This window comes from Choloepus didactylus, chromosome 2, assembly GCF_015220235.1.
Source record: "Choloepus didactylus isolate mChoDid1 chromosome 2, mChoDid1.pri, whole genome shotgun sequence".
NCBI lineage: Eukaryota > Metazoa > Chordata > Mammalia > Pilosa > Megalonychidae > Choloepus > Choloepus didactylus.
This window is the reverse complement of record NC_051308.1, coordinates 43855639-43863809: the sequence shown is the minus strand read 5'-3', so window position 1 is coordinate 43863809 and position 8171 is coordinate 43855639.

The following is an 8171-nucleotide window of genomic DNA, read 5'->3' as shown; positions in this document are numbered from 1 at the left end:
ATTTTGTAATTAAATATTATATTTTTAATAAATTAAATTTAAATAATTGAATATATAGTCCAGAACTTTCAGAAAGACAGAGAGAGATTGCCCTGTAGCATGTGGTCAAACAATATGGCTGAAGCAGGACTTTTTTTGTGGTGGACAGAGAAACAGAATTGCAACCACTCCTTCTCCTGTGACACAGACTGTACTACAATTCTCCAAGATTCATCTTTAAGAGAAGAGGAGAGGAAAAGAGGGGAGGAGAGGGGAAGGCAGGGGAGAGGAGGAAAAAGGAGAAGAGAGGAGAAAGAAGAGGAGAGGAAAGGAAAGGAAAGGAAAAGGAAACGAAAGGGGGAAAAGGACAAGAAGTAGACAAGGTGCTTCATTGTCAACTGCACTGGCTCAGATTTGGGAAGCCAACTTTAATAGGTATGCTGAGGAAGTAACAGACACTCTTTGTGGTGGTGCTCCTCTACTGCCAGCTTGTCTATTGTTTCAGTATGTTTCCATTCTGTAGCCCTGGGGAGACGTTAGGTCTAATAAGAAGGCCAACCATGCCTTAAACCTGGAAACTGGGAATAATCTGCCCCAGATGTTTATCAAGGCAGGAACTTTCAGTGGCAGGGGCTTCTCTCCCTGTATCATGTAAATACCACACCCTTGGCAGCATGTATTTGTCTCTCCTCTCCAACACTAAATGGAGTGTACTGAGCTGCCACCCATCAACCCTGACTCAAGCATTTGGCCTCCCAAGGAGATCAGCCATGATGGGATCTCTTCCCCTGCTCTTTTGGACCCTTTGTGCTGTGTAAGTAATAAGGTGGTCATTTGCTGAAAGTTTCTCTTATGCTTGATCCTGTATTCCTGTGATGCACTGTACAGCAACTGTGTTTCCATCATGCACAACAAATGGTGGGTGAAATGATTCCGTGAAGCGTTAACTAATGGGGAACACACCTCCCTCCCAGAGCCAAACTCTCTGTATACCTCAACACTTTCCCATTTCAGGAGCACTCAAAGCTCTAGGGAAAGACTTACACTGAAATCATAAGACAAATCCACCATGATCTTAACCTTAACTTCAAAGAGCTTAGTCCAGGTATAAGCATCTTTCCTGTAAGGAATGATAATGTAAGAATATGCAATCATGAAGAGCCAATTTTTTATTTTACTCCCCTCCATCTCTAGTCTCCTCTCTGCCTAGAAACAGGAGGGGAAAAACAAAACAAAACAAACAAACATGATCATTCTCATAGGAAGGGAGAGGGAGCAGAACTGCAGAACTGAAGGAGACAAAAGAATGCCTGAATATGTTTGATTATCCAGGAGCAGGAAGACCTTGAGGTACATAGGTAGAACACAGTAAATGAAATGAGATCCTATGCTGGATTGCAACAGCAACAGTAGAAGGCCAGGGCTATTAAACAGGGCCAAATTCAAGCAGAGAAGACAGGAGACAATACCTCCTCCAAACTCTCCCCTGTGCTCACCCCTGAAAACCTCCAGAGGCCAGAAGGCACAAGATAATTTCCCAAAATATCCTAGGCCCCCAAAAGTGGCATGTAAGAACTGAGATTTCACCAATGTGGAAAAAGGGAGTCTTGAGTTCAGGACAAGGAAGCTACTGAGTACACAACTGAAGACCAGAGACCATACACGACTGTGGACATCTCAGCAGCTGGTGGCATGGACGTACACTTCTCCAGGATATAAGATGTTATGGGAGTCCCAGAAGCCAAATGCTACTCAGGCGGACAGAATAAAGAAGGGAGATTTTTTTAATTGACTGAGTTAAAAAGTAAAATAACTGAGAAAACCCAGAACTGGCTAAAATACAATCTGCCATGCAAATATGATTCTCATCATGCCATGAGAACGAGGACTCAAAGTAGAGATTTGTAGGGTTTTGGGCAAAGTTTTACAGTATGCCCAGGAAGCATTCATCTCTATTAGCATATACTGTAACTCCATTTGGAAAGTTACATGCTGGGGATGACAAGCATAAGTGTAACTAAACGATCTTTAAAGTGTCATGAATACCTGAGAAGAGATAAATCCAAGTTTAATGCATTTTTTCTAAATTGAAGACAGTTAAAATAAAGGAGGTCGTGGAATACATTGTAGACACAGATGTGACCAATAATTTCCTTGAAAATATAGTTTAAAATCATCATTAATATTTTATATCAAATGAGAGTATTATATTGCAATTTAAATTTAGCTGTTCCTAACAACACTGTCAATCTGAGGAGAAATGAGATTGTTGACCCTCTGTATTAGCACATGTATTTTAAATTTCTGCACACTGAGCCATTCCCTTATTTTATCAGTAATATTTGTGCAGGAGTTGGATCAATAATTGAGGAACACAAGATAATCAGAAAAAAGTTAAACTTGCTGATCCATGAAGAAGACATACACATGAATTTGATGTAATTATTATCATTATCATTAATTTTATCATTATCATGTTTAGATGCAGCATAGTAGATTGGTTAAGATTATAGATTCAGGAGTCAAATCCTAACTCATCCATTTATTAGCTATGTGACTCCAGAGCAGCTTGCTTAAATTCACTGTGTCTCAGTTTTCCCATTGGTAAAACGGGGATGTTCACTCTATGCACATCTCAGAGATGTCAGGAGGATTAAATGAGGTACAACATACTAAAGCACTTAGAACAGAGTCTGGCACACAGAGAATGTTACTAAGCTGTTTATATTTACATTCATTATTACTGGTGCTGTCTAAATTTAATATGGCATTTTACACTTAAAAATGTACATCCATGCATGCTTATCTAATTTAGTCCTCATAACAACCCTGGGAAGTAGTGATAATGGTTGCCATTGTTTAGAAAGAATGCTAAGGTTTCGAGAGATTGAGCAACGTCTCTGGTAAGTGAGAGAGCAGGGATTTGAACCCAGGTGTCCTGAATCCACATCCAGAGCTCTTGCCATATTTGCCTTCTTAGCTACATTTGACATGGATCATTCACCTTTGAGGAAGACACAAGAGAAAAGGTAAAGAGAACCTATACTACTTTATCCAAAAACACCTACTATGTAGTGAGTCTGAATCACTGATGACATCAGAGTCAAAAGTGGGCAGGAGCAAGATTCACAGGAAGAAGTAATAGGCGACCAGTGTTGCTGATGGATGAGAACAGCCTGAAGCACTTGGATCCACCCAAGCCAGCAGAGTCACCTAGGTGTTCACCCCTGTGGAGGTGGTACAATCTGCACAAAGCAACTCAACTTCTGAGTGTTGAAAGGCTGAACGGAGAGACATCTTGGTAGTCATGGCATGGAAAGATCTCTCCAGTCATTGAATGATACTGAGAAAAATTTACAATGACCTTATGTTTCAACTAATTGAAACTAATGGGACACATGGTGCATTTACATCAAAAAAAATGGAAGCAAATATTTGAAATAGGAATGTTCCAGAAAATCTATTATGTATGATCATGGAAGTGACTTTGGATTATTCTGATAGGCATAATACAAAGCATTTTAAGTCTCTCTCTTTTTTATAACCTCATATATATATGTGTATATATATTTTTTACGCAATTTTATTAAGATATATTTGCATGCCATCAAGTCATCCAAAGTGTACAATCAGTTGTTCACGGTATTATCATATAGTTGTGCGTTCATCACCACAATCAATTTTTTGAACATGTTCATTACTCCAAGAAATAAAAATAAGAATAAAAATTAAAGTAAAAAAGTACACCCAAAACATCTCATATTCCTCCTCCCTCTCTATTATGCATTTACTTTTTGTCCCTATTTTTCTACTCATCTGTCCATATACTGGATAAAGGGAATGCAAGCCACAAGGTTTTCACAATCACGTGGTCATACTGTATAAGCTATATAGTTATAAAACTGTCTTCAAAAATCAAGGATACTGGATTGCAGTTCAACAGTTTCATGTATTTCCTTCTAGCTATTCTAATACACTAAAAACTAAAAAGGGATATCTATATAATGCATAAGAATAACCCTCAGAATGACCTCTCAACTCCATTTGAGATCTCTCAGCCAATGAAACTTTATTTTGTTTCATTTCTCTTCCCCCTTCTGGTCAAGAAGATTTTCTCAATCACATGATGCTGAGTCCAGGCTCATCCCCAGGAGTCATGTCCCAGGTTGCCAGGGAGATTCATATCCCTGGCAGTAATGTCTAGTATAGAGGGGAGGGAAGTGAGTTGACCTGCTGAGTGGGCTTAGAGAGAGAGACAGGTCACATCTGAGCAACAAAAGAGGTTCTCTGGGGGTGACTCTCTGGCACAATTATAATAAGCTTAGCCTCTCCTTTTGTGGTAGGAAGCTTCAAAAGGGGACGCCCCAAGATCGAGGGCTTGGCCTACCACAATGGCAGTCCCCAATGCTTGTGAGAATATCAGGAATGCCCCAGGTGGGGAAATTTAATGTTTCCACATTTCCCCCTAGGCCCTCAAGGGGGCTTTGCAAATACTTTTTATTCTTTGCACAAATTACTCTGGGACATATTGGGGTTTCGTGCTAACCTATAAAAACTAACCAGATCTCACCCCCTATTATGGTGTTTGAATAAACTGAGCATGCAAGTTAAATTATATAGCATGTTACAGAAAGTATAGATTTTGCACCAAATAAGTATTTCTTCCTTTGGTCTCACACAGAAGTTGAAATTTTAAAACACAGTCAATATCATCCTTTTCCCTTTAGTCTAGTTTACCTTCATTCTAATTCATTCATATCTCCAATCAAAGTCTGATCTCTTTTTCAGCTTTTTTTTTTAACATTTGTTCTATGGGGTAATGCTGACACTCACAGCTGCCAAACTCTGGCTCAGAGTCTCAGGTGTCACACAGATACCCAAAGTTACAGGGACAGATCAGGTTATACACAAACAGCTCAGCATCTCAGAATTTAGAGATAACCATGACAACTCATGAATAGATGTGACTGCTGAAAGAGCTTACAGTCTAGGAACCTTTACTATAAGCCTTCCCCTGTTAACCTATATTCTCAGATTCAATTCTCAGAGTTTGCACATTATAGTTAGTCCATATAGTTAGTCCGGTGAGGCATTATAATGTTTGTCTTTTCAATTCTGCCTTATTTCACTGAACATATTGTCCTTAAGGTCCATTCACCTAGTTGCACACCTCACAACTTCATATCTTCTTACCACCATTGGGTATTCCATTGTATGTATACACCACAGTTCACCATTCTGTTTATCAGTTAATGTACCCTTAGGCCACCTCCATCCATTGTGAATTATGAATATGACTGCAATAAACACCAGTGTGCAATGTCCACTCATGTCCCTGCTCTCAGTTCTTCCAAGTATATATCCAATAACAGGGTTGCAGGACCATATGGCAATCCCATAGTTAGCTTCCTGTGGAACCACCACACTGCCCTCCAGCTGGGCTGCACCATTCTACTTCCCTACCAACAGGGAATAGGTACATCCTTCTCTCCACATTTTCTCCAGCACTTGTATCCCTCTGTTTATTTTTTAACAGTTTTATTCACACACCATACAATCCAAGCTAAGAAAACATTAATGATTCCCAGTCTATTTACATAATTAAGGATTCACCACCATAATCTATATGATGATATTTCCATCTCTTTCCCAAAGAAAGAGAAAAAGGAGAAAAAAATGAAGAATAAAAATACAAAAGAGAAGAAAAATTAAAGTAAAATACAGTGAAAAGGTCAGACAACGTCACCACCACCATGAATCCCATATCACTCTCTTATATCCCCCTCTTAAAGACATTTAGCTTTGGTATATTGCCTTTGTTACAATTAATGGAAACATCTTAAAATGTTACCTTTAACTACAGACTCAAGTTTGCATTGATTATATTTTCTCCCCTATACCATCCAATTTTCAACACCTTGCAATGTTGACATTCATTTGTTCTCCCTCATTTAGAAGCATTCTTATCTTTGTACACTTAATCACCATCATTGACCACTCTAGGTTTTGCTAAGTTACACAATCCTAATTTTCATCGTCTGTCTTTCCTTCTGGTGTCATACATGTCCCTAGCCTTCCCTTTTGACTGTACTCACACTCATCTTTGTTCAGAGTACTTACAATATTGTGTTACCATCACGCACTATTATGCTATCCATTCCATTTATGGATCTATACAATAAATCCTGTTGAACCTTCTGTAATTATCAAATTCCCATTCTCCGGACTCGGGCAAGAAGGCAGCTTAGAGAGGAGTGGAAGCTAAGTAGTCCCCCTGGAACAACTACAAAAAACCAGAAACAACTAGTAAATAATCCAGAATAACTGCGGGGGGACAAATGAGACCATCCATTCGTCATACACCAACCCAAATTGGGAGGAATACCCGAGAACACAGCATAAAATCTGTAAGTAAAACCTGTGGAACCAGGTCGGGAGGCCCCTTCCCCCATAGCCTGAGCTGCAGAGCTGCGTGGTGCCACAGAGAAGCTCTCTCCCAGCAAGCGAATACGGCTCAGCTGAGCTCCAACTGGGGTTTTAAGTAGCGAGTGTGAACTGCTCACTACAGGTACGCAGCCCCAAAAAACAGACAGAGGCTTTGGGTGACGACTGACCTGGGAGAGCCGGAGGGTTGCCTTGGACTGGGTCTGAAGGGGACTATCTGTTTCTTTTTTGGCTCAGTGGAGAAAGCCCCAGTCATTTTCAGTTTCCAGGGCTGTGACTCTGGGAAGGGTGGAGACACCACAAGCAGAGAGCGAGACCATTGAAATGCTAATGACCTCCACCTGGGGGTCTGTCTTCTCTAGGAGGAAAGGGGTGGGGCCCTTTCCATTCAGAACCAGACCCCAGACCCTGGGGGAACATGGCCATACCTCCTCACACCAGTCAAGAATTATAGGCTAACAGGCATCACCTGCTGGGCAGAAAAGCACAGTGACCTGAGGCATCAAAGGGTGGAGCAATTTTCTAAGACACACCTTCAGGGAAACCAGATACTGAATATTTCTTCCCTCTGGGACCTGAGCCTATTCTGGTCTGGGAAAACCTGATTTGGATAACCAAGGAAACCATGCCTAGACAACAGAAAATTACAACCTACACTAAGAAAAACAAAGCTATGGCCCAGTCAAAGGAACAAACGTACACTTCAACTGAGATACAGGAATTTAAACAACTAATGTTAAATCAATTCAAAAAGTTTAGAGAAGATATTGCAAAAGAGATAGAGGCTGTAAAGGAAGCACTGGTCATGTATACGGCAGAAATCAAAAGTTCAAAAAACCTACTAGTAGAATCTATGGAAATGAAAGGCACAACACAAGAGATGAAAGACACAATGGAAACATACAACAGCAGATCTCAAGAGGCAGAAGAAAACACTCCGGAACTGGAGAACAAAACACCTGAAAGCCTACACGCAAAGGAGCAGATGGAGAAAAGAATGAAAAAATATGAGCAATGTCTCCGGGAACTCAAGGATGAAAGAAAGTACAATAATGTACGTATCATTGGTGTCCCAGAAGGAGAAGAGAAGGGAAAGGGGAAAGAAGCAATAACAGAGGAAATAATTAATGAAAATTTCCCCTCTCTTATGGAAGACATAAAATTACAGATCCAAGAAGCGCAGCGTACTCCAAACAGAAGAGATATGAATAGGCCTACGCCAAGACACTTAATAATCAGATTATCAAATGTCAAAAACAAAGAGAGAATCCTGAAAGCAGCAAGAGAAAAGCAATCCATTACATACAAAGGAAGCTTAGTAAGACTATGTGCAGATCTCTCAGCAGAAACCATGGAAGCAAGAAGGAAGTGGTGTGATATATTTAAGATACTGAAAGAGAAAAACCACCAACCAAGAATCCTGTATCCAGCAAAGCTGTCCTTCAAATATGAGGGAGAGCTCAAAATATTTTCTGACAAACAGACAATGAGAGACTTTGTGAACAAGACAACTGCCCTACAGGAAATACTAAAGGGAGCACTACAGGGTGACAGAAGACAGGAGTGTGTGGTTTGGAACACAATTTTGGGAGATGGTAGCACAACAATGTAAGTACACTGAACAAAGGTAACTATGAATACGGTTGAGAGAGAAAGATGGGGAGCATGTGAGACACCACAAGAAAGGAGGAAAGATAACGACTGGGACTGTGTAACTTGGTGAAATCTAGAGTATTCAACAAATGTGA